Below are 24795 nucleotides of genomic sequence, written 5' to 3'. Positions count from 1 at the left end.
AAGATACCGTCTCATACCCCAAAGAATAAGACAGAGCTTTCACTCCCAAGGTCCATATGTGACCCCAGGGTCTGGTCTGCTGTCTTCTTTCCACAGACTCACCTCACTTGACTCCCTTGTGCCAGAGAACTTAAAGATTGACAAGCCTCAAACCAGAAAGATATCCAGTTTCAAAGCAAATAGGCAAGTTAGAACAATATCTTATAACGGTAAATGATTTTTATTAGACTTCTGTTGAGGAAAGAATGACAGAATGGTTAAGATTAATAGTAAATTAATGAAAACCACTCCCCAGCACTGTGGAGTACTATGAACTTAATCAGAACAGGGAACAAAGATGCGTCTGAAAATGTCTACAGGGCTTTAAAACAGAATATTTTTATGGAAAAAAAATCCATATTTTTCTAACACGTCTGCATATAGTCATAAAGATACAACCAATAAGTTAAAATTTGAATATTTTGATAGCATTTCTACCTAGTTTATTGAAAAATATTTTTATTAAATTGCAAGCTTTTGGTCTGTCTAAAATTACTGCATTTCTGGATCATCATGCAACCATTATCAACATCTACTTAAACTCTAACATATTGAAATTTGCTCCCTGAAAAGAAGTGCAGTATCTCCATTAAATCTCGATTGAACTATCCTTTTAAGATTTTTTTTTTTAATGTGGACCATTTTAAAGATATTTGTTGAATTTTTTACAATACTGCTTTTGCTTTATATTTTGGTTTTTTTGTCCCTGAGGTATGTGGGATCTTAGTGCCCTGACCAGGGATCAAACTCACACCCCCTGCATTGGAAGGAGAAGTCTTAACCGCTGGACTGCCAGGGAAGTCCTAATTCAAATATTTTTGATTTCCAAAGTTATGTGATTTTTTTTTCTCATTGCCTACAAAAGAATATTATCTTGTTTTAATAAAAAAAATAAGAAATATATACTCAGCATAACTACTAAAGAACTTGAGCTACATCGGATATCATAACAAAGCTATCCTTACATCATCAAACATAATACTAAAAGTGCTTTCCTGTATGTGATTTTTTTGCTATATTTTGTTTAAAAAGGGTGATCATAATATTCTAGTATTCCTGGGAACTTTAGTAGCTACCGGAAATCCTATCCACAATTATCTTGCATCTTCTCTGGCTCAATTTAGATTAAAAAAATTCTAAAATCCTCTCTGAACAAAAAAATATTTTTAAATTACACATTAGACTTATTTTAAAAGGTATATTAAAATTTATATGTACAAAAATATAAAATGACTGAAAATGAGACAACCTGTTTGAGTCTAAAAGTATTGAATATAGAAGTCCTAGACTCAGCTCCCACTTTCTCCATTTATTAGACATATGATTTCGGAGAGCTGCTTAATTTCTCTGATCCTAGTTATAACACCCTTAAACATGGAGTTGATGCCTGTACTGATGAGAAAACTGAATTAGAAGGCCAGCACTTTCTAGCCATGTCACCTTGGGCAAGCTGCACAGTTTTACATTTTACAGACCCTCAGTGTTATCACAAGTAAAATCATGGTGATTATAAGTATATCTGCCTCTAAGACTGCTGTTATAAATAAGTGAGATAATCTGTGTAAGGGGCTGAGAACCATGCTTGGTACACAGTAACAAGATCACAGTTCTCATTGTTATTATACAGGGAAAATGCAACAAACAGTGTCCCAAAAAGAAAATGCTCAGGAAACTTTCCTGGTGGCCTAGTAGTTAGGAATCTGCCTTCCAATTCAGGGGACACAGGTTTGATCCCTGGTCGGGGAACTGAGATCCCACATGCCATTGGACAACTAAGCCCTCATGGGGCAACAAAGATCCCACATGCCACAACTAAGATTTGACGCAGCTATAAATAAATAAGTAAACAAAAAATTTAAAAACAACAACAACACTCAGACAGACTCCAGAGTCAGTCAGATCTGCAAATTAATGTTAAGTTCTGCAATGCCTCCAGCCCACAGCCCTAAATAGGTACTTCATTAAATACCTACTTGTTCTTATGACAACAGATTCTCAATTTAGGTGAGTCTACTCTAAAAAGAAGACTGTTCCTCTCAAACTACGAAATCCCAGGGATGACTTTTCTCATCAGATGGGATGTTCTGCTGAAGCTTTCAAAAGACACAAGCCTGAACTTCACGTCTCTGGACTGAAAGGAAACTTAAACACAGGAACATTTAACTTCATTGATTTAGTTCTTTATGAGGCCAGAAAAAAAAAATGTCATGATCTATTAAAAACACTCAAAACCTCTGGGAGCTAGGACGGATGTTGGAATTCTTTCAAACCATGGAAGAAATGATTCAGGATGCAGGGACGTGCTAGGAGGCTTCTAATGAAACTCAGCTCACATTCATCATGTGCTGGATCTTGGAACAGATTTTGCTTTGTCCCAGATGGTGGTTTAAATACGTTTCAAACCATTGTTGGTTTATATAGTACATGACAGAAAATAATTTAAACACAATGTCCCAACTGTATATTTGTTTTGGTTATAACACTTACTGTGTGTGCAATAAATGCCCCACTACAAAAATAATAAAAAATGTTTTTCTTGTACATAAATCATTCTCTGCTTGTTGCAGTGATTGGAAGGTGTGGATTAAATACGTGTGATACTTTTTTAAAGTTCCTACTGAGGATCTCTATCCAGTTGATTTCATTTGTGATTTAAATTTATGTGAGTTATAAATAGGCATATTTTATTCCTTATATTTGATTTCTAGAAATAACTACTTAAACATGGCTATAGTATTAAGATCAGTTTTTTTTTAATGTTAAGCATTATAGACTAACAGGCAAAAGACAAAAGAGAGTCTGATTATGCTGATTTTTTTCAATATTATTAAACATAGAACATAACTGAAATATTCAAACCTGGTTTTCAAATTAAAGATTCTGTTTTTAATAAATCTCCACAATAAGACTAAGTGGCTCAGAAACACTGAGAGAATAAAACATGTATTTGATTTTCCCCTTGGAGAATATATTTTTCACCTGGAAAAACAGCTGATCAAATTAAAGCTATGCAGGGTAACAGAACTCAGAGCACAGATTACTGTACAGTACGGGCTCTATCATTACTGGCTGCGGTACATCGTTCCACTATCACGACCCCACTTTCTTTATGTGCACAGTAAGGAGTTAATTTCATAAAGTCCCTTTAGCACTGTATGCCTGTGACTCTGCATTTTGGTAGTTGTATTCCATAAGAATATGGGCTCTGGAGCCAATCTGTTCGGTTCTAATCTACATTCTGCCACTTACCTAGACATGTATCATTTTTTTTTTAAATAAACTGTTTTACAATATTGCTTTACAATATTGTTTTATTTACAAAAATAAGTTGTTTTACAATATTGTCTTAATTTACTCTGTATAGCAAAGTGATTCAGTTATACACAAATATACATTCTTATCTTTTCCATCATGGTTTATTCCAGGATACTCAATGTAGTTTCCGGTGCTACATTATTAATACAATACCATGTTCTTGACAAAACTATAATTTGAAAAAATACCTGCACCCTTGTGTTCATAAGCAGCATGATTTATGATTGTCAATACAAGGAAACAACCTAAATATCCATTGACAGATGAATGGATAATGAAGATATTTTTTTATCCAGGGCATCTTCCCAACCCAGGGATCCAACCCAAGTCTCCCACATGGCAGGCGGCTTCTTTGTACATATATATGTATATACACATACATACATGTACATGTACATATACATGCATACGTATATGTATTTGTTGTTATTTAATTGCTTAGTCATGTCCTACTCTTTTGCAACTCCAGGGACTGTACCCCATTAGGTTCCTCTGTCCACGAGACTTCCCAGGCAAGGATACTGGAGTGGGTTGCCATTTCCTTCTCCAGGGGATCTTCCCAATCCAGGATCTGAACCCACATCTTCTGCAAGTCTCCTGCACTATGATAATCCATGTTGGCTGCAAATGCCATTATTTCATCCTTCTTGTGACTGAGTAACATTCCATTGTGTACACCATAAAAAAGAATGAAATAACGGCATTTGCAGCAACACTGATGAACCTAAGGATTATCTTAGTAAGTGAAGCAAGTCAAAAAGAGAGACATATACCATATGATATCACTTATATGCGGAATCTAAAATATGACACACATGATCATATTTATGAAACAGAAACAGATTCACAGATATATAGAACACCCTTGTGGTTGCCAAGGAGAGGGGTGGAGGAGGGAAGGATTGGGAGTTGGGTGTTAGTGTGTTAGTCACTCAGTCATGCCTGACTCTTTGCAACCCCATGGATTGTAGCCTGCCAGGCTCCTTTGTCCATGAGATTTTCCAGGCAAGAATACTGGAGTGGGTTACCATTTCCTTCTCCAGGGGATCTTCCTGAACCAGGGATCGAAGCCAGGGTTCCTGCATTGAAGGTAGACTCTTTAACGTCTGAGCCACCAGAGCCTCAGTAGGGTTAGCGGATGCAAACTACTACATATAGGACAGAAGGACAAGTATCTTTACCAAGGTATTTAGCCTCTATAGATCAGTTGGTAAAGAATCCACCTGCAATTCAGGAGACCTTGGTTCAATTCCTTGGTCAGGAAGATCCCCTGGAGAAGGGATAGGCTACCCATTCTAATATTCTTGGGCTTCCCTTGTGGCTCAGATGGTAAAGAATCTGCCTGCAATGCGGAAGACCTGGGTTCCACCCCTGGGTTGGGAAGATCCTCTGGAGAAGGGAAAGGCTACCCACTCCACTATTCTGGCCTGGAGAATTCCAAGGACTGTATAGTTTATGGGGTGGCAAAGAGTCGGACACTACTGAGCGACTGTCACTTTCACTTAAAATTTTGAATAGATATGAGGCAACCTAAAGTATGACCTAAATCAAATCCCTTACGACTATACAGTGGAAGTGACAAATAGATTCAAGGGATTAGATCTGATAGACAGAGTGCCTGAAGAATTATGGACAGAAGTTCATGACATTGTAAAGGAGGCAGTGTTCAAGACCATCCCCAAGAAAAAGAAATGCAAAAAGGCAAAATGGTTGTCTGAGGAGGCCTTACAAACAGCTATGAAAAGAAGAGAAGTGAAAGGTAAAGGAGAAAAGGAAAGATATACGCATTTGAATGCAGAGTTCCAAAGAATAGCAAGGAGTAACAAGAAAGCCTTCGTCAGTGATCAATGCAAAGAAATAGAGGAAAACAATAGAATGGGAAAGACTAGAGATCTCTTCAAGAAAATTAGAGATACCAAGGGAATATTTCATGCAAAGATGGGCACAATAAAGGACAGAAATGGTATGGACCTAACAGAAGCAGAAGATATTAGAAGAGGTGGCAAGAACACACAGAACTATACAAAAAGATCTTAAGGACCCAGATAATCACATTGGTGTAATCACTCACCTAGAGCCAGACATCCTGGAATGTGAACTCAAGTGGGCCTTAGGAAGCATCACTATGAACAAAGGTAGTGGAGGTGATGGGATTCCAGTTGAGCTATTTCAAATCCTAAAAGATGATGCTGTGAAAGTGCCGCACTCAATATGCCAGCAAATTTGGAAAACTCAGCAGTGGCCACAGGACTGGAAGAGGTCAGTTTTCATTCCAATCCCAAAGAAAGGTAATGCCAAAGAATGCTCAAACTTTACACAATTGTACTCATCTCACATGCTAGCAAAGTAATGCTCAAAATTCTCCAAGCCAGGCTTCAACAGTATGTGAACCATGAAATTCCAGATGTTCAAGCTGGATTTAGAAAAGGCAGAGGAACCAGAGATCAAATTGCCAACATCCGCTGGATCATCTAAAAAGCGAGCGAGTTCCAGAAAAACACCTACTTCTGCTTTATTGACTATGCCAAAGCCTTTGACTGTGTAGATCATAACAAACTGTGGAAAATTCTGAAAGAGATGGGAATACCAGACCACCTGACCTGCCTCTTGAAAAATCTGTATGCCGGTCAAGAATCAACAGTTAGAACTGGACATGGAACAACAGACTGGCTTCAAGTTAGGAAAGGAGTATGTCAAGGCTGTATATTGTCACTCTGGTTATTTAATTTCTATGCAGAGTACATCATGAGAGACGCTGGGCTGGAGGAAGCACAAGCTGGAATCAAGATTGCCGGAAGAAATATCAATAATCTCAGATATGCAGATGACACCATTCTTATGGCAGAAAGTGAAGAAGAACTAAAGAGCCTCTCGATGAAAGTGAAAGAGGAGAGTGAAAAAGTTGGCTTAAAGCTCAACATTCGGAAAGCTAAGATCATGGCAGCCAGTCCCATCACTTCATGGCAAAAGATGGGGAAACAATGGAAATAGTGACAGACTTTATTTCTTTGGGCTCCAAAATCACTGCAGATGGTGACTGCAGCCATGAAATAAAAAGACACTTACTCCTTGGAAGGAAAGCTATGACCAACCTAGACAGCATATTATAAAGCAGAGACATTACTTTGCCAACAAAAGTCCATCTAGTCAAAGCTATGGTTTTTCCAGTGGTCATGTATGGATGTGAGAGTTGGACCATAAAGAAGGCTGAGTGCCAAAGAATTGATGCTTTTGAACTGTGGTGTTGGAGAAGACTCTTGAGAGTCCCTTGGACTGCCAGGAGATCCAACTAGTCCATCCTAAAGGAAATCAGTCCTGAATATTCATTGGAAGGACTGATGCTGAAGCTGAAGCTCCAATACTTTGGCCACCTGAGGTGAAGAACTGACTCATTAGAAAAGACCCTGATGCTGGGAAAGATTGAAGGCAGGAGGAGAAGGGGATGACAGAGGATGAGATGGTTGGATGGCATCACCGACTCAATGGACATGAGTTTGAGTAAACTCCGGGAGATGGTGATGGACAGGGAGGCCTGGCATGCTGCAGTTTATGGGATCTCAAAGAGTCAGACACGACTGAGCAACTGAACTGAACTGAATCCTTACAAAGACCACTTCTCATCACTCCTCTCCACTCACCTCCTATCCCATCACTCCACTCCTCTCCAGTGTCCTTTGAACAGGTCTTCCTGCCTTTGTCCCTGCCCTATCTGATCTAGTCTCAAAAGAGAAGCCAAGTCATTCTTATTATAACATTCAGATCATGGTACAGCTTGCCCCAAATCTTCCAATGCTTTGTCTCATTCCAAGTCATAAAATGACCAACAAAGACCTACAAACTTTGGGCCCATTACCACTCTGACCATCTCCTCCTGCTCAATTACCCTGCTCCAGCCTGATGACTCCTCATGTTCCTAAAACACCTGTAAGGCACATTCCATTTTGGGATCTTGCATTTGCTGTTCTCTCTGCCAGGAATGCTCTTCCCTAAGATACCTTCACTGATTAGTGTAGCTGAAACAATATTTCCTGATTATGGAAAAAGTTTAATTCTTAAAACTTTTCATTTAATAAATACAAGTTTATTATCATCATATGAGGATAATGCTCTCATCTGCTCATAAAGATTTAAGATCTTAGTTTTCAGAATTTATAGCTACTTGGGTTTTACTATAAATAGCAAGTTGATGTATAAGCATGTGCATTTGTGTGTAGTATGTATATATTTTCGTAAAAATTCCAAATGCATTGCAGAGCATACCCACTAAGCTAAAAAATTAAAACAAGCATACCTGGCCATATGTTATAAAGAATTTGTCTATAAAATATCAGAATTTCTGCTTGATAAATTCCAAATTCATTCAGCTGTGAAACAATTATTTAATGAATAAGCTGTAGAAAAAAATGTTATTGACTTTGGTGCATGAGAATACATACTCTAGACTCCAAAAACTAACTCAGTATACTATAACTCTAATATAAATTGAAATCTCAGGCACTCAGGTATTCTAATCTCTATCCTATTTCCAAAATGACTAGGGGACACGGAGTCATTTAGGGAGACAAAGCCTTCAGCCTGGTCTCCCTAAATGCACACTCCCTGACAGTAACCACTTTTCCACTTGGCTGCTAGAAAAATCTTTGTAAGAAAAAAAAGCCAATCTAAATCTATTACTGCTTAAACTCTTTTAATGGTTTCCCACAGTTCACACAACCAAAGTTCAAACTCCATCACCAGGCATCCAAGGCCTTTCAAAATCTGGCCTCTGAGTCATCTGCAAAACCACCATCTTGGACATGTTGTTCTCCCTTCCTGGAATACCCTCCTCCCCTTCTACGCCAGCAGAACCTAAATATTCTACCGCCAGGAAGTTAACCCAATGCTTCTTTGATCTTCATCCCAGGCAGATTTAACCATGCTCTTTTGTATTTCCTCAGTTCCTGGTACTCAGAACTTTTCAGATGGTGCTAGTGGTAAAGAACTTGCCTGCCAATGCAGGTTAGACATTAAGAGACACTGGTTCAATCCCTGGGTCAGGAAGATCCCCTGGAGGAGGACATGGCAACCCACTTCAGTATTCTTGCCTGGAGAATCCCATGGACATAGAGTGCTAAAGTATATGGGGTCGAACAGAGTTGGACATAACTGAAATGACTTAGCACACACACAGTGGTACTCAGAGCTCAATGACTGTGTCACCCAGTAGACTGTGCACTGTGAACTTCTACATGGATAGGTCACTATCATCTTTCTGCTTCTAAAGTCCACCACATTCCCTCATCCAAAGTGCACACTGACCAAAAATCTGGTGCATGAATGAATGCATCAATGATAACCAATACAGAAAGAATAACATGGTGGATAATGAATTCTGAAGACCAATCCAAATACCAGCTCCACCACCTACTGGCTTTTACATTATTATTATTCTTTTAACTGAAGTATGGTTGATTTACAATATAGTTTCAGGTGTACAAAAAAATGATTCAGTTACACACACATGTATGCACATACTGAACTGGCCAAAAAGTTTGTTCAGTTTTTCTGGAAGCCGTTATGTGAAAATCTGCATGAACTCTCTGGCCAACCCAATGCACACAGACACACATGCACACACACACATACACAGACATAATCTTTTTCAGATTCTTTTCATTATGGGTTATTACAAGATACTGAATATAGCTCCCTGTGATATACAGTAGGTCCTTGTTATATTATTAAATATCTCTGAGTTCCAGTTTTCCTCATACATAAAATTGAGATAAAAAAACATCATCTACTTTATATGGTTGTATGAAGATTAAATAATACGCATTAACAAATTAACATTTTTTAATTGAAGCATACTTGATTTACAATATTGGGTCAGTTTCAGGAGAATATACAGAATACTTAGCACAGTGACTGATATGAGTAAGATGGCTCTTATTATCCTATGTACAGCTATTTTCATTTACTTTGTATTAGGATACTACCTTTTTCTGAAATTTTTTAGAAATAACCTCAAAAAGCATTCAGAAATCCACTAAAATCTTGATAATCATAAAAGGCATATGGTGGACCAAGGGAAAACCTGGAAATTCAGAAAATACACAAAGGAAAAAACTTATCAGCCAAAGACAATGGTTGTTAGAATTCTCATCATGTGTTATTTATAGAATAGTATAATATTTAGAAGATAAACGCACTCATTAGTCATGTTTTCCTTATGGAATGTCTCTTTAAAGGGTTTTCTAATGAATAGTTTACATATTTAAAGTTTCTTATCAAGATGGTTTAATAGACTTATGATTTTAATAATTGTACATGTTCCAGAACCGTCTTACACGGCATGAACACAAACATACACTCCTTATTCATGAGCATGATTCACCAGATATGCCAGTCTCATTATACTCAAAAGTATGCAAAATATGAAACATATGGTATGAAAAGTCAAGACTCAACTACAGTTCGCCTTCAGCAAGATGAAGATTCTTCGGATTTTACAAAAACTTTGCTTTTAATTTCTTAACCACTAGAAAAGTAACTGCCCATACAGAACACAGAAGGCAAGCAGAACAGAGTGTGATGATTCAGCTATTGAGCTCATTAGAAGGTTTAAAAAGAGATTTTGTAAGAATCTACTTGTAATACTCTTCCATTCTAACACTTTCATCAATTAAAACTCATGTGAAAATATCAGCAATCAATATGAGGATGCATCACTCCTGAAAGACACTGAGTTACAATACATTTCATCCTAATGTGCAATGAGGGGCTTCCCAGGTGGAGCTAGTGGTAAAGAACCCACCTGCCAGGCGGAAGGAGACAGAAGAGATGCAGGTTCCATCCCTGGGTCAGGAAGATCCCTTGGAGCAGGAAATGGCAACCCACTCCAGTATTCTTGCCTGGAGAATTCTATGGACAGAGCAGCCTGGCAGGCTACAGTCCATTGGGTTGCAAAGAGTCAGATATGACTGAGCAACTAACACTTTAACTAAATATTGGCCAATGAAAGACACTCATTGCTGAAGAAAGATTGGCTATTTTTAGCCATGTATTTGTTCTAACTCTGTGTTATTCTCATTACATTAACAATTTTAACTGAAGTTGATTTACAATATTGTGTCAGTTTCGGGTGTATTATAGCAAAGTGATTGAGTTCTATACTTTTTTAGATTATTTTCTATTAAAGGTTATTACAAGATATTGAGTAGAATTCCCAGTGCTATAAATCCCTGTTGCTTATCTATTTTATGTACTCCTAATCTATCCTCTCGTGTCTTCCACTTGACAATCATAAGTTTGCTTTCTATGTCTGGATGTTTCTGTTTTGTATGTAAATTCTTTTATATTCTTCTTTATATTATTTTTATGATATCATATATCAATGATATCATACAATAGTTGTCTTTCTCTGTTTGACTTACTTCACTAAGTACAATATTCTCTATGTCCAACCATGCTGCTGTAAATGGCAATATTTTATTCTTTTTAATCACTGAGTTCATTACATTAACATTTTATAAGAGACGATGAGAGAATGAGAGAACAGACTATTAATATTCATCACATAAACATCTATTTGTAGCACTATTGTGAAGGCTAACCACTTGTTAGCTTGATGTTAAGTGTTTAATGGCACCCTTTCAATGGTAAAAATATCACTATGGCCCTGGGTTTGCATTACATGTGAAAGGTGAAAAGAAAATTTTTTTAAAAGAGTCAATGAAGAAATAATGTAGGATTCTAATGACTATGTTAATGCTTGTCATATTATGGAAACAGACTCATGATTCTGAGAATTTTTTGTTGGTAAATTGAACATATTACTGCCCCCATGTGGTTTGTTTTTCTAACTCCCTTTCTGGGACTTCCCCTAGGAGTTCCCACCTTAAGTCCTGGGTCTCCAATCTAAAACCTCATCCTTCTCGTTTTCTAGATTTTCAGACTTTGTCTCCTCTCCCCAACTGGGTCAATAACCTAAGAAGAGTCCTGCCTCACTCTCCCACTATATAAAAAGCATTCTTGAGAAGTGTAATATACAGCTCCATCACTTTCCTCTTGTCTCCTTCAGGGCAGGCACTCTTGTACTTACCTTTAACTGCCTACGGCAGAACCTGATGCCCAGTCCCTAATAGGCACTCAGAGAATGATGGTATTCATACATTAACTGTGTTGAACCATACATGAAATTATCATTTTTTTAGGCCAAAAATGGTCAGTTCTGTAAGGTCCAACCTAATATTTTTAGCAAATGACTATGAAGTGCATATTCTGAGGAAGGGACTGTTCTAACACACATCAACACACTTCTCATAACATCTCCTAATGTAGGGGCTTTTATTATTCTGATCTTACAGATGTGGAAACTAAGAAAGAAACAGCATGGTTAAGCAAACTGCCCAAGGTCAAATAGCCAGTACATTTTAGATGGCAATTATTGACCACTCTGTTACTATTTCTGATGTTGATTGTTATATAGCAGATAAACTCTTATAGTTGAGAATATCAGTATAAACTTCTGATTTTATTTTTTAATGTTTTATTTTATATTGGAGTATAGTTGATTAACAACTATAGTTTCAGGTGTACAGCAAAGTGATTCAATTATACATATACATGTGTGTTTTCTTTTTCCAATTCTTTTCCCATTTAGGTTGATACATAGTATTAATCAGGGTTCCCTATGCTATACAGTAGATGCTTGTCGGTTATCCATTTTAAATATAGCAGTGTGTACATGTCAATTCCAAAAATCTGATTTTAAAAATTCAATTTGTTGGTTGTTTCCACTGAAAGGGTCTAAACTCAGTGACACTTCAGTAGCAATGAGCACATCTAGAACTCTGATCATGGTTTATGAATGCCATTCCCCTCCAAATGAAAGAGGGTCCCTTGGGAAAACGGGCTGATCCAAGATCTAGCTAGTGAATGGACAATACAAAGCAAACCTGGGACATCTTCTTGCTCCAAAGAGTAAAGATGGACTCAAAGTTTTAAGTGGGACATATCAAAAGGACAGAGGAGTTGGCGCGAGGGGCTCCCACTTAAATTCAGGATAGTTTGAGGGTGAAAAATAATAACAGTAAAAGATTAAAAAGCAAAATAATCCATGAGGCCACAATAAGAGAAAAAATGTAGACAGATCAGGGAAGAAAGCTCTTTTTTACAGAAAAATATCATATAATACATGTAGAAGAAATAACAGATCTTGAAAATCACCATTTTGTAAGCCCTTAGCATAATAGTTAATTCAGGCAATAATCATTAGTGGATGCTAAAACCACTGAATGAAAGGTTGAAGAGAAGGATCTTCATGCAGCCTGAAGGTATTTACCCACAAAGTTGGGAACAAATACCACAGTGCTAGGCTTGGTTTCAAACCCTTGTGTGTTTAGAATCTTCTGTGCCAGCAAGAACTACAGTGGACTAGAGAAACCCTTCCTAGTAAGGCAGATATAAAAATGCTGCATAAAAATTAAATATCTTTAAGCATGGCAGGAAATTAATGAAATTCCTCAGAGGACAAAGATTGAAAGACTGGAAAATTCTGCAGGGTTAGTGAGCACTCACTGGGTTTTGCCCTATAGTCAATCACCACTGGACTCAAACTTGGGTTTTATTTTTTTTATTTTTATTTTTTTAATGAGGCAAAGCCAGGAGTTCAGACAGGTGAGATACTAAGATCTAAACATTTATATCAAGGTGGGATCTTTAAACGGTGGCATCCTCAGAGATGCAACAGATAAAGCCCTGTCCTGCTTAGTGCAAGGATGGGGCCACACGCCTGTCTTGACCTTGGCTTGGATGGGAAAATAAGAAAACACTTTCCTGAGAATTCCTAACCACAAGCCCACAATCACTCAATTTGGTAATCAAAACCCATGCTACATGGGTTGCCAAAAAAGTTTAAATCAAAATTTAGTTTAAATTAACCCCAGATGACAGGACTTCCAGGCATCTAGCAGAAGCAAGTTTGAATGCTCTGTGGAGGGACATATTTTAAATTCAGGCCCCATAGGGTTCCCACAGATAAAGTCCAAAACCACATGAGCTCAAAAATAAAAACACAAAAGAATGATAGTTATAGCTAGATTAATAAAAAATCAAATAGACTTTAGAGCAAAGAGCATTTGATAAAGACATTAACACACACTGATGAAAGCTAATTCACCAGGAAGAAAGAACAATTCTAAATATTCATAGACTCAGTAACACAAATACGTGTTTTCTGTTAGGTCATTTCAGCTGTGTCCAACTCTTTGCCACCCCACGGACTGTAGTCTGCCAGGCTCCACTGTCCATATATAAATACAAAATCTCCTTACTGGAGGGACTCTCAAGAGTCTTCTCCAGCACCCCCAGTTCAAAAGCATCAATTCTTTGGCATTCAGCCATATTTGTGGTTCAACTCTTACAACTGTTCATGACTACTGGAAAAACCATAGCTTGATGATAGGGACCTTTGTTGGCAAAGTGATGTCTGCTTTTTATTACACTGTCTAGGTTCATCAGAGCTTTTCTTCCCTTGCACAGTAAGGAGATAAAACTAGTTAATTCTAAATAAAATCAACCCTAATTATTCATTGGAAGGACTGATGCTAAAGATGAACCTCCAATACTTTGGCCACCTGATGCAAATAGCCGACTCAATGGAAAAGATCCTGATGCTGGGAAAGATTGAGGAGAAAGGAGAAGGGGATGACAGAAGATGAGATGGTTAGATGGCATCACCAACTCAATGGACATCAGTTTGAGCAAACTCCAGGAGATGGTAAAGGACAGAGAAGTCCGGTGTGCTGCAGTCCATGGGGTCATAAAGAGTTGGATATGACTTAGTGACTGAACAACAACAACAACAACAATTAAAATACAATTGGGAGATAAACCAATAAACCCACCATTACCGTGAGAGATTTTAACATATCTCATTAATAGATTCAGTGATGCCCTCCCCCCCACACACACATAAAAATGCAGTTTAAGGGATAAAAATCTGTAATATTGAAGTTTGAATAATATAATTATGCCTGCTTTAATGGGTATTAGTGGATATCTGATAAGTGATAAGTGAAAAAGATCGAAGTCCAACAGTGTTGCAGTCCACGGGGTTGCAAACAGCTGGACAGGACTTAGCGACTGAATAACAATACCCATCATAAGTCAAACAATGTATGGTTATCATTGATCCCCTTTCTTCCTCTTAAACACATCCAATTCATTAGGCTATCTTGTTGGCTCTACGTCTGAAAAAGATCCTATCACTTCTCATCACTTCCACCATCATCTCATGTCTAAATCACTTCAGTAGCTTTCTAACTGGTCCCAAACCTTTTCCTGTGTCCTTTGGTCTATCTTCCATCTAAACTATAAATCAGGTCACATCAGAAACACATGCTCAAACTTTTCCAGTGACTTCCCATTTCCCCTGTGTAAGATTCCAAAGTCTTGGCCAAATTTTGGTCCCACACCATATCGCAGGTACACTGGCCTCATTTTTGTTTCAAATTCACACCAAGCAAGTCCCTGTCTTTCAGAGCACTGCATGAGCTGTTTCCTTTGCATGAAGGTTGTTCCTGCACATACACCCATGGCTCATTCTTTCACTTTCTCTACACCTTTGCCCAAACATCTGCTGTACCAAAGGAGCTGTCTCTGACTATCAATCTGTAGAAAAAGAGTATACACACCTCTTCTTCCATCACTTTCTATCCCCCTACACATCCCTGCTCCTTTTCCATGGCATTTACCACTACAGGAAGAATGTATATATTTTGTTTCTTTATTTCACTAGAATATAAAATATTTGAAAGCAAGAACTTGGTGTCTTTTTTCCACTGCAGTAATTTCAGCATTATAGCAGTACCTGGCACAGAGTAAATACTCAATTAATCTTTGTTCAATAAATTCTTCAATAAAAATATTCATGATATAGCAGAGTAAACAAAGACCCCGGAATCAGACAACCTAAATTTGGATCCAGTCTTTGCCACTTGTTATCTAAACTAGGGCAAAATCATAACCTCACTAAGATTCCATGGTGTCATCTTCAAAAAGGGATTGCAAATACCTAAATTGTAACTGGAATTTTTGCAAACATAAAAATTACACACATATATATATAGATTTAATATGTGAAAAATATATTGTATATAAATCACTGTGATTTATAGTTAGTAGATGCTTAATAAGTAATACATATCATTATTTTTTTTTCTAGAGACATCTTTCTACTACATCTCTGTAATGATTAGCCTGGATCACAACACAAGGTCCCAGAATATTGCATCAGAGAACCAGTTGCCCTGGTGAGGCTAAACAAAATTCTTTGAGTGCAGCTTCAAATCTATTTTTTTTCCTAGGTATGTTCACAGTTCTAGCATTAATCAATGATTCCATTTGCCACCACTGTAAGGAACTACTTGAGTATATAAATATATGAACTTATTTACAGAATGATCAAAGAATCCTGTGAAACTCAGATATTACTTGAAGCATTAATTTTGTATAAGTTGGAAAAAACTGTGTTGACCACAAACAAGTTTTCAATGCACAGCATATTACAACTCAAATAGTAACTCTGACTTCAGTTCAGTCCAGTTTAGTCCCTCAGTCGTGTCCGACTCTTTGCGACCCCATGGACTGCATCGTGCCAGGCCTCCCTGTCCATCACCAACTCCCAGAGCTTACTCAAACTCATGTTCATTGCATTGGTGATGCTATCCAACCAACTCATCCTCTGTCATCCCCTTCTCCTGCCTTCAATCTTTCCCAGCATCAGGGTCTTTTCCAATGAATCAGTTCTTCACCTCAGGTGGCCAAAGTATTGGAGTTTCAGCTTCAGCATCAGTCCTTCCAATGAATATTCAGGACTGATTTCCTTTAGGATTAGCTCTGACTTAGCAGTAAGAAAACAGACAGCTATATTTGAAAATGGGTCAAAAACCTAAATAGAGACCTCATCAAAGATGTACAAATGGCAAACAAGCATAGGTCATCAGAGAAATGGAAATGCAAACAACAATGAGATACCACCACACATCCATTAGAATGGCCAAAATCTGTAACACGGACAATACTAAATGCCGGCTAGGATGTGGAACAACAGAAACTCTCCCAGTTATCTTTGGGGACAATGTAAAATGGTGCAACCACTTTAAAAGATAGTTTCGCAATTTCTTACAAAACCAAGCAATTATATCTCTTGACATCTACCCCCAGGAATCGAAAACCTAGATCCACACAAAAACCTGCACATGGATATTGATGTCACCTTTATTCATAACTGCTCAAGTCTAGAAGCAACCAAGTTCCCATTCAGTAGTTGAAAGAATAAATATACTGTGGTACATCCAGACAATGAACTATTTATTATTCAGCACTAAAAACAAATGAGCTGTCAATCCATGAAAAGGCATTAAGGAACCTTAAATGCATATTATTAAGTGAAAAAATGCCAATCTGAAAAGGCTACATGCTGTATGCTTCTTATTTATGACATTCTGGAAAATACAAAACTATGGCAACACTAAAAAGATCACAGTTGCCAGAGATGGGAGTGAGGGGAGAAAATGGATAAGCAGGCAGGGCACAGAGGACTTCTAGGTCAGTGAAAATACTCTAAAATCTTACAATGATGGATACATGTCATTATACATTTGTCCATACTCAAAATCATAGGACTGAATACAGTCTATCTTCTTGGAGCATCATTTTTAACATTGTGGTTGGGAGAGAGAAAGTGCCTGAGTGAGATAATTTGATGAAGCTTTTAAAATGTATTTCATATTTTAAAACATAAAGATACATTATAGAGGAGAATGCATATATCAATAACTCTTTTTTCAAAATTATTTTTTCATAAACCTCCAAAAAAGTTTCATTTGACACTTTCCTATTGACAATTACAGGTTCCACCCTCAACTTGATATAAAGAGATATAAGGAAACAATGAACTGTTCTCTCAACTGCTATTTAACATGGTACTAGAGGTTCTAGCTACCACAATAACGCAATTTTTTAAAAAGGCATTTAGACTGAGAAACGGTAAGGTAAAACTGTCTTTATTCACAGACAATATTATTGTCTATTTAGAAAACATAGCACAGTAAAGCTAATAATTATTTGGCAAGGTTACACAATAAAAGATCAATGTGCAAAAATCAATTCATTTCCATATACAAGGAAAGAACAATCAAATATCGAAATACACAACTTCTGCAATAGCATCAGAAATATGAGGACTAAGGCATGCTTCTGACAAGCTATAAGATCTGTATACTCAAAACTATAAACACCGCTGAGAACAATGAGAGAAGACATAAATATATGGGCAAGAAGCCTCACATTGATTGTTAAGATGTCAACTGTCCCCAGCTGACAATGGGGTTGCAGAGTTGGACACGACTTAGCAACTGAACAACAAGACCATGAAAAGGCATGACAGACTGGGAGAAAATATCTGAAAGTATATCTCTGATAAAAGATCTGTATCCAGAATACACGTACACACATACAAACATACACATAAATATACATGCAGTCTGCTGCATTTAAATTATACCTCAATAAAAGTTTAAAAATCAAAGCAAATTAAATAAGACAATCTCTAGTATCTGAAGGATGATCTCATAAAAATCTGTTTTAAGAAGCACAGGATTATGCGATCCTTCAGGTCAGGGACTACGACTTTCTGTTTTTCTTTCCTTTCCACCAGGGTCTGAACCACACACACAAATCTTAACAGAACATCTCAGTTTAAAAATATAATTATCTCACAAGCAAGAAGTCTGGTAGGAGAGTATGCCAGGCTTGAGAGCTCAGTAATTACACCAAGGATGCAAGTTCCCTCCGTCCTGGTGGGCCATCTTTAGTATTCTGGCTTTTCATTCTTAGGCTTATCACCTCATTGTCAGAGAATGGCTAATGCATCATATTCTCTGGCAACAGTCTCCAAAGCAGTAAGCAATGAAGGGATGAGAGAAAGCAGTCCTCCTCCCTGTAACACTCTATTTAGATGAAATGAGACCTTTCCCAGAAGCCCCTTGGGTCTCTCTCCCAGCACCGGACCCATCACTGTCAGGACAGACTAAGATTACCATAAATCTGCCCTCAACCAATTCCACAGTAGGACAGTGGTTGGCCCTCAACAAAAACCAGGATTCTGTTAACAAAGAAGAAAAGAGGTAAACAACTAGTAGGCAACAGAAAGTCTTCTACCCTTGCTGACTTACAATTTAAACAGAAACCTTCTAGAGCTTTTACTATTACTGATGCACTTAACTCCCTATACTCTATATTCCAGAAAAAAGCATGAATATAATAAATGTGCATTTACCCATAGATAAATGGTTTCATAAACACATTTCTGGTGGTTTATAATAAAATATGCTTTAAAATAAGGGTTAAATAACCTACAACCAGTTGAAAGAAAAAGAGAGAGGGGGTATGACATAGGTATTGGTAATTGTGATATGTACCAGAACACAGGGTTTGAAAACCCACTGCTACCACTGATTTCTGAATCTTAAAGAAATAAAAACAGAAAGGAAAACTAAACTTAATGAAATCATTTTGATGTGGACAACACAGAATATGAAATAGTAACTTTCTTTGTAATGCTTTTACCATTTCTCATGATGATTTCAATTTCACCAATGTCATTTTTTTTCAGAAACAATTAACAAACTGCACATTCTCTGTGCAGTAGAGCACTATAGCTGGGCTTAGTGTGAGAAGTCTCAGATTTATTTTATTGCAGTAAGGATTTTCAACATGTTATACAACAGTGGAAACTGAATATAGTAGGGATTCATGTGGTTTCAAATCAGTCAGAAATTACCAGTAAAGCTTTATCCTATGTGACTTCAAAATCTATTAGTGGAAGTTCTCTAGACTCGAAACTTCAACAAATGTCCTAAGTGACAGTTCTGGGACATGGGAAAAAAAAGAAAAACACACACACACACACACACACAAGCATGCCTGGATTGTAAAGAATAGGGTCTGGGGCTCAAAACCCCATGTACAAATTTTGCCTCTATCAACCACTGCCTGTGGTGATAAACTTTTTAGTCTCTCTGGTCCTTAGTTTAATTGTACCTATGTAACGATAGAGTTGGACTATTTGGTCTCGGCTGTCTTTTATGCTTTAAAATGAAAGAGTTGATCTCTGGTCTCTGCTGTCTCTTCTTGCTTTAGAATGTTGCCCAAAGGGCCAATATCTAGAAAAAGGAAAAAGCTATTTAAATAGATATACTTAAATTTTAGAAGCTTTTTCATATGCATCCAGACATCAAAGGATATCATTTAATAATATAAAGTCTAAAAAAAGTTTTAATAATGCAAAAAATTTCCTTTTCTATCAATTCCTAAATGATGGCTCAGATAGTAAAGAATCTGCCTGCCATGAGGGAGACCCAGCTTCAATCTCTGGGTTGGGAAGATTCCCTAGAGAAGGGAATGGCAACCCACTCCAGTATTCTTGCCTGGAAAACAACATGGACAGAGGAGACTGGAGGGCTAGTTCATGGGGTCACAAAGAGTCAAACATGACTGAGCAACTAATACTTTCACTTTCAAAGACAAAAAATCAGGCACTGGGCTTTTCTTTCCAATTTCTAGTATAAAAGTTGATACACTCAATCTAATAGAATCTAATAGCAAAGCAACTTTCAGCTTAACAGCCCAACATCAACATTCAATCTATCTTCATGTAATAAACAAAAATATCCTGCAGACCTTCAGTTAATTCCCTTACATTTCAAGCTTAAAATTATGTGCTTAAGAATGTACATAATGTACTTACACTTCCTATGATAGTGAAACAAACAATAAAATAAACCGAGGAGAAAAAAAAATTAGTCTAGCATTAAAACACCAAGCACATTAAACCAGAAATGTTCAGTGTAAAATTTATTCTCTTGAAGATTAATAAATTCACACACTATTCTAAAATAATTATGTGCAACCTGAAATTATCATGAATGATTATTGGTTTACTTCTGCAGAATAACTTACTCATAATGGAACACATCAGAATTATCCAAAGAGTAAGCAAATACCATACAAATGATCAGCATTGATCCAGAAAGACCCCTTATCCAACCAGTTACAGATCCTTAACAAATATTTAAACACTTCTTATGATTTTTCACAAAGAGTTTCAATCACAAATTATTTTCCTAAGATAATATGCAAGCTCTTTGATTTTGAATGACTTTCAATATTCAAGATATTAAACAAACAAACAAAATGAGGGAAAAAAGCATCAGTCTAGCTGGGATTCCAGCCAATAAAAACTCTACTTCATGGAAAAAAGCAATAAGTCCACAATCTCACAGTGAGGATGGAAACAATCACCCCAAACAGGAATGGTTGTGGATTACTGTGCAAATCACAGAGGACTGAAAAAGGGGGAGCCTTCAGTCCAGGGTGAGTGAGCAGAGGTGACACCCTTTACAAGAGTTTTATTGAAGGATACCTACACTGCTAAACAGAAACAGTTGACGCTGTCTCTTTCATCTTATGAAAATGCTCTCAAAAACTGAAGTCATAAAGGCTTTTAACTTTGATCTTATGGACTTCCAGGCTTACTTCCCTTAATATTAATATGTGAAGCATTGCTATGATCGGTGACATCTACTCTTTTCTTTGGAATATAATTGCTTTATAATGTTGTTAGTTTCTGCTGTACAATGAACTGAATCACCTATATGCATACTTATATTCCACCCCTCTTGAACCTCTGTCCCAACACACGTGCATCCACCCCTCTAGGTTATCACAGAACACTAAGCTGAGCTCCCTGTGCCATACAACAGCTTCCTACTAGCTATCTATTTTACACACGGTACACACAGTAGTATATATATGTCAACCCTAATCTCCAATTCGTCCCACCCTCCTCTTCCCACCTCTGTGTCCACATGTCCATTCCTCATGTCTGCATCTCTATTTCTGCCTTGGAAATAGGTTCATCTGTACCATTTTTTCTAGATTCCACACATATGCATTAATAAACAATATTTGTTTCTCTCTTTCTGACTTTCTTTACCATGTATGACAGACATGTCTCCTCATTTCTGAGTACCATAACTAAACTATGCTGCTGCTGCTAAGTCGCTTCAGTCGTGTCCGACTCTGTGCGACACCATAGATGGCAGCCCACCAGGCTCCCCTGCCCCTGGGATTCTCCAGGCAATAATACTGGAGTAGGTTGCCATTTCCTTCTCCAATGCATGAAAGTGAAAAGTGAAAGTGAAGTCGCCCAGCGGTGTCTGACTCTTAGCAACCCCATGGACTGCAGCCTACTAGGCTCCTCCGTCCATGGGATTTTCCAGGCAAGAGTATTGGAGTGGGTTGCCATATGGCCATGTGTAATTAAACAATACATAAAAGCATTCAATGCATATCAGTTTGTCCAAGTTATATACTTAAAAACCACTGGTTATATATACTAGTTATCAAATACTTATATGTTATTGTTGTTCAGTCCCTCAGTCATGTCTGACTCTTTGCGACCCCATGGACTGCAGCACACCAGGCTTCCCTGTCCTTCACCATCTCCTGGAGCTTGCGCAAACACATGTCCATTGAGTCAGTGATGCCATCTAGCCATTTTATGTTACAAAATAAACAGAAATTTGAACCAAGGGCATACAGACAAAATTTAGCTAAAATAAGAGTGTAAAGCTATAAGGTTTAAAGACATCCTGAGCAATCTGAAAAACAACGATAACATACTTTTAATTCTTTGCTGAATAAATATTTTAACTTCCTGTGCATGACTTGAATCTATTGTTTAATTTGGGTCAAAATGAAGTAACTCAGTTATACACTCTGTTATATAAAAGACCCAGAGGATGAAATTACATCTCTCTTTACTAAGATCCTTTGAAATCCTATACTACAATAACTTAGCAGCCAAATTATTTTTCTTCTGTTAATGCTGATTGAGCAGTAAATAATAACTAGCATGAAAACAAGCAAGGAAAATAAAGTGTTTCACACCTTTGCTGCAGCTTTCTTAAATGACCCTGACCTACCAACAACTTTAGTACAAGCTCAAATGCAATTATCTCATCGACTTCTAAATAAAGCAATAATTCAGTGTAGTTTTCAGAGGGCTAATTTTAATGTCTAGATGTTAAAAAAAAAACCCTATAGGAATGTATTCAAATATTAGTGTTGAGGCTGAAACAAATAAAAATATCTTATTTCAAAGCACAGTGCTGTTGTAATGACCTAGTTCAATAAGGAGCCTTAGCCCTCCCAGTCTCCATTTTTGCATCTAAAAAACAAAGGGTCTGCACAGTACAATCTCTAAAGGTCCTTACCACCTCTAAAACAAGTCCAATAGGCCCTCAGTATAAAGCATGGTAATATGAAAAGGAGATAAATTAGGCAAGACATTTAATGTAACAGTACTGTGAATATGCTTTTGAATCTTCCTAAAGATTCTGGTTGTAGCTCAGTTGGTAGAGAATCTGTCTGCAGTTTGACTCCTGAGTTGGGAAGATCCCCTGGAGAAGGAAATGGCAACCCACTCCAATATTCTTGGCTGGAGAATCCCATGGACAGAGGAGCCTGGCAGGCTGCTGTCCATGGGGTCGCAAGAGTCAGACACGACTCAGCGACTAAACCACCACCACCACCAAAGATTCTGGTATAGAAAATACAGCAGAGACTCCAAATTCCACTTTTGCTCATTTTTTAATCAGTAGACTGAAAAAATAAATAACTATACAATTTAGAGTCCTCTGTATTTATAGTCCTCTGCCCCTTTCACATCTCTGGAATGATCTGTGAATTATTAGAGAAAACATTAATATAAAAAATGGACACATCAATTTTTTTCTTCTTACATATGAAAACTCAAAATGAAGGAGGAAATAGACAGAACAGGCTTCATCTCGAAAGCAGGACTCCATCTTGGGCTGGACTGTGGACTTTGAGCCATATGCCCAGTATCTAGGGAAACAACATACCAACTGGAAAACCAGACACCCCCTTCTCCCACCACCAATGCAAGAGCCACAGGACTCGTACCTAGACTCTCCATCGCCTAAAAGAATACCCTAATTATCTGTGTAACCAAATAGAATCATAAAATCTATTATGCTTATTGTGGTATGACCACAGGCCTATTGATAACTGTCCAGTGTTAACTACCTAGGCTTAAGGCATACGAATCATGGGTTTAAGGCATACGAATCATGGGTTAACTTTGATTGTATCTTTCTTTTCTTTTGTTCAGGCTAGTTTCAGAGAATTTGGGGAGATGGGTTTGAGCAAGTACACTTAGGGTATATAAGGTTTCCACAAAAACTGTTCGGGGTCCTTGGCTAAGAGGAGACTCTGCCTTGGGCCCGCCAGTGTAATAAACTGCACTCCACTATCTGCATTGTCCTTCTGAGTGAGTTTGTTTCCCGGAATGCATGGCTACAACATTTGGTGCATTGGCCGGGAAACTCCTCACTTTGAGGAGACAAGGCCCACTTGGGACTACTTTGAGGCCTTGTGGCTCGAATAATCTAGAGAGGGAAGGCGCCTTACCCTTCTGGAAGGATTCTGCTTCTCAATGTCCGGACCTTTCACGTTAGCAGGTAGTGGACGGCAGCAGGGGAACTGAGCGCTCAGGTGAGGAGGAACCCATTCAGCAGGGTGGAAGAGGGGGCCTGATCACCCCCCCAGGAGGGACTAGAGGGGGCACAGACCCACAGGAGCCTGGAATAGGCAGGTGGCAGCGATTGCTTAGTACACAGGTTGACGAGTGTGTTAGGGCTTAGGAAGGAAATTTGTGAAGGTCATTTAGGAGGTGGTGTCCACGCTGTCTTGGGGAAAATTATTACCAAGCAATCGCCAGGAGATTGTTAGGAAAAGAAACTTGGTCTTTGTGTGCTCGTATTCTGCCCTCCCCAAGGAAGTGTCCCACGTGCTGTGAAATTCTTGATCTCCTCGGAATTGTCAGGCTAGAAGGAGAAGGATATATAAGTGAGTACGAATTGGCTTTTCCGGAGACGGCCTGGGACATGGGATATTTAACCCATCTGTGTTTTCATCCACACCTGATCAAGCCCACCAAGGCAGAACGTACTTTAAAAGTTAAGAAACAGTCTTGGACCACGTGGAGTTTTGGTTCGGCCATGCTGACCAGCAGGTAAAGACACGCTGATCCCCCTTCTCCCTCTGGGATCTGGCAGGGAAGGCTCTTCTCAACCCAATTAGGAAGGAGTCAGAATGGTAATTTAAGTGTTTCATTGAGTGGAAATATCAGAAGTACATAGGGTACTGAGAACTTTGTAGACAGAATGAAAAGGAAAAGTAGAAGACGGTCCAAGAAGGTAAGCAAGATGGGGGGAAGTGAATCTAAGACAACTGTATTGGAGTGCGTGATTAAAAATTTAAAGAAGGGATTTGGAGGAGACCCATGGGTAAAGATGACACCTAACC

The 24795-nt window shown here is 38.0% G+C and overlaps 1 protein-coding gene and 1 long non-coding RNA gene across 50 annotated transcripts in view; both read right to left on the bottom strand.

Annotated features, from left to right (window-relative positions):
- Window positions 1-24795, bottom strand: part of EYA4 (EYA transcriptional coactivator and phosphatase 4) — a 384171-nt gene that overhangs the window by 267405 nt on the left and 91971 nt on the right. For 6 of the 49 annotated variants that reach the window (XM_081530672.1, XM_081530676.1, XM_081530682.1 and 3 more), the window contains one exon: window positions 19444-19565. The exons of the other annotated variants lie outside the window; for them this stretch is intronic. The gene's annotated coding sequence lies outside the window, so the exon portion shown is untranslated. The remainder of the gene's footprint in view (window positions 1-19443; window positions 19566-24795) is intronic. 49 annotated transcript variants of the gene reach the window in all.
- On the bottom strand, window positions 12960-19565 carry LOC145521766 (uncharacterized). The gene is made up of 2 exons (XR_014065668.1): window positions 16216-19565; window positions 12960-13937 (listed from the first exon to the last, which is right to left on the bottom strand). It is a non-coding gene; the product is annotated as an uncharacterized LOC145521766 (long non-coding RNA).

The sequence above is a fragment of the Giraffa tippelskirchi genome, chromosome 9 (assembly GCF_054371585.1).
Source record: "Giraffa tippelskirchi isolate mGirTip1 chromosome 9, T2T-mGirTip1v1.2.pri, whole genome shotgun sequence".
Classification (NCBI taxonomy): domain Eukaryota; kingdom Metazoa; phylum Chordata; class Mammalia; order Artiodactyla; family Giraffidae; genus Giraffa; species Giraffa tippelskirchi.
Note: the sequence above shows the minus strand (reverse complement) of the source record. Positions and strands in the feature narration are given on the sequence as shown.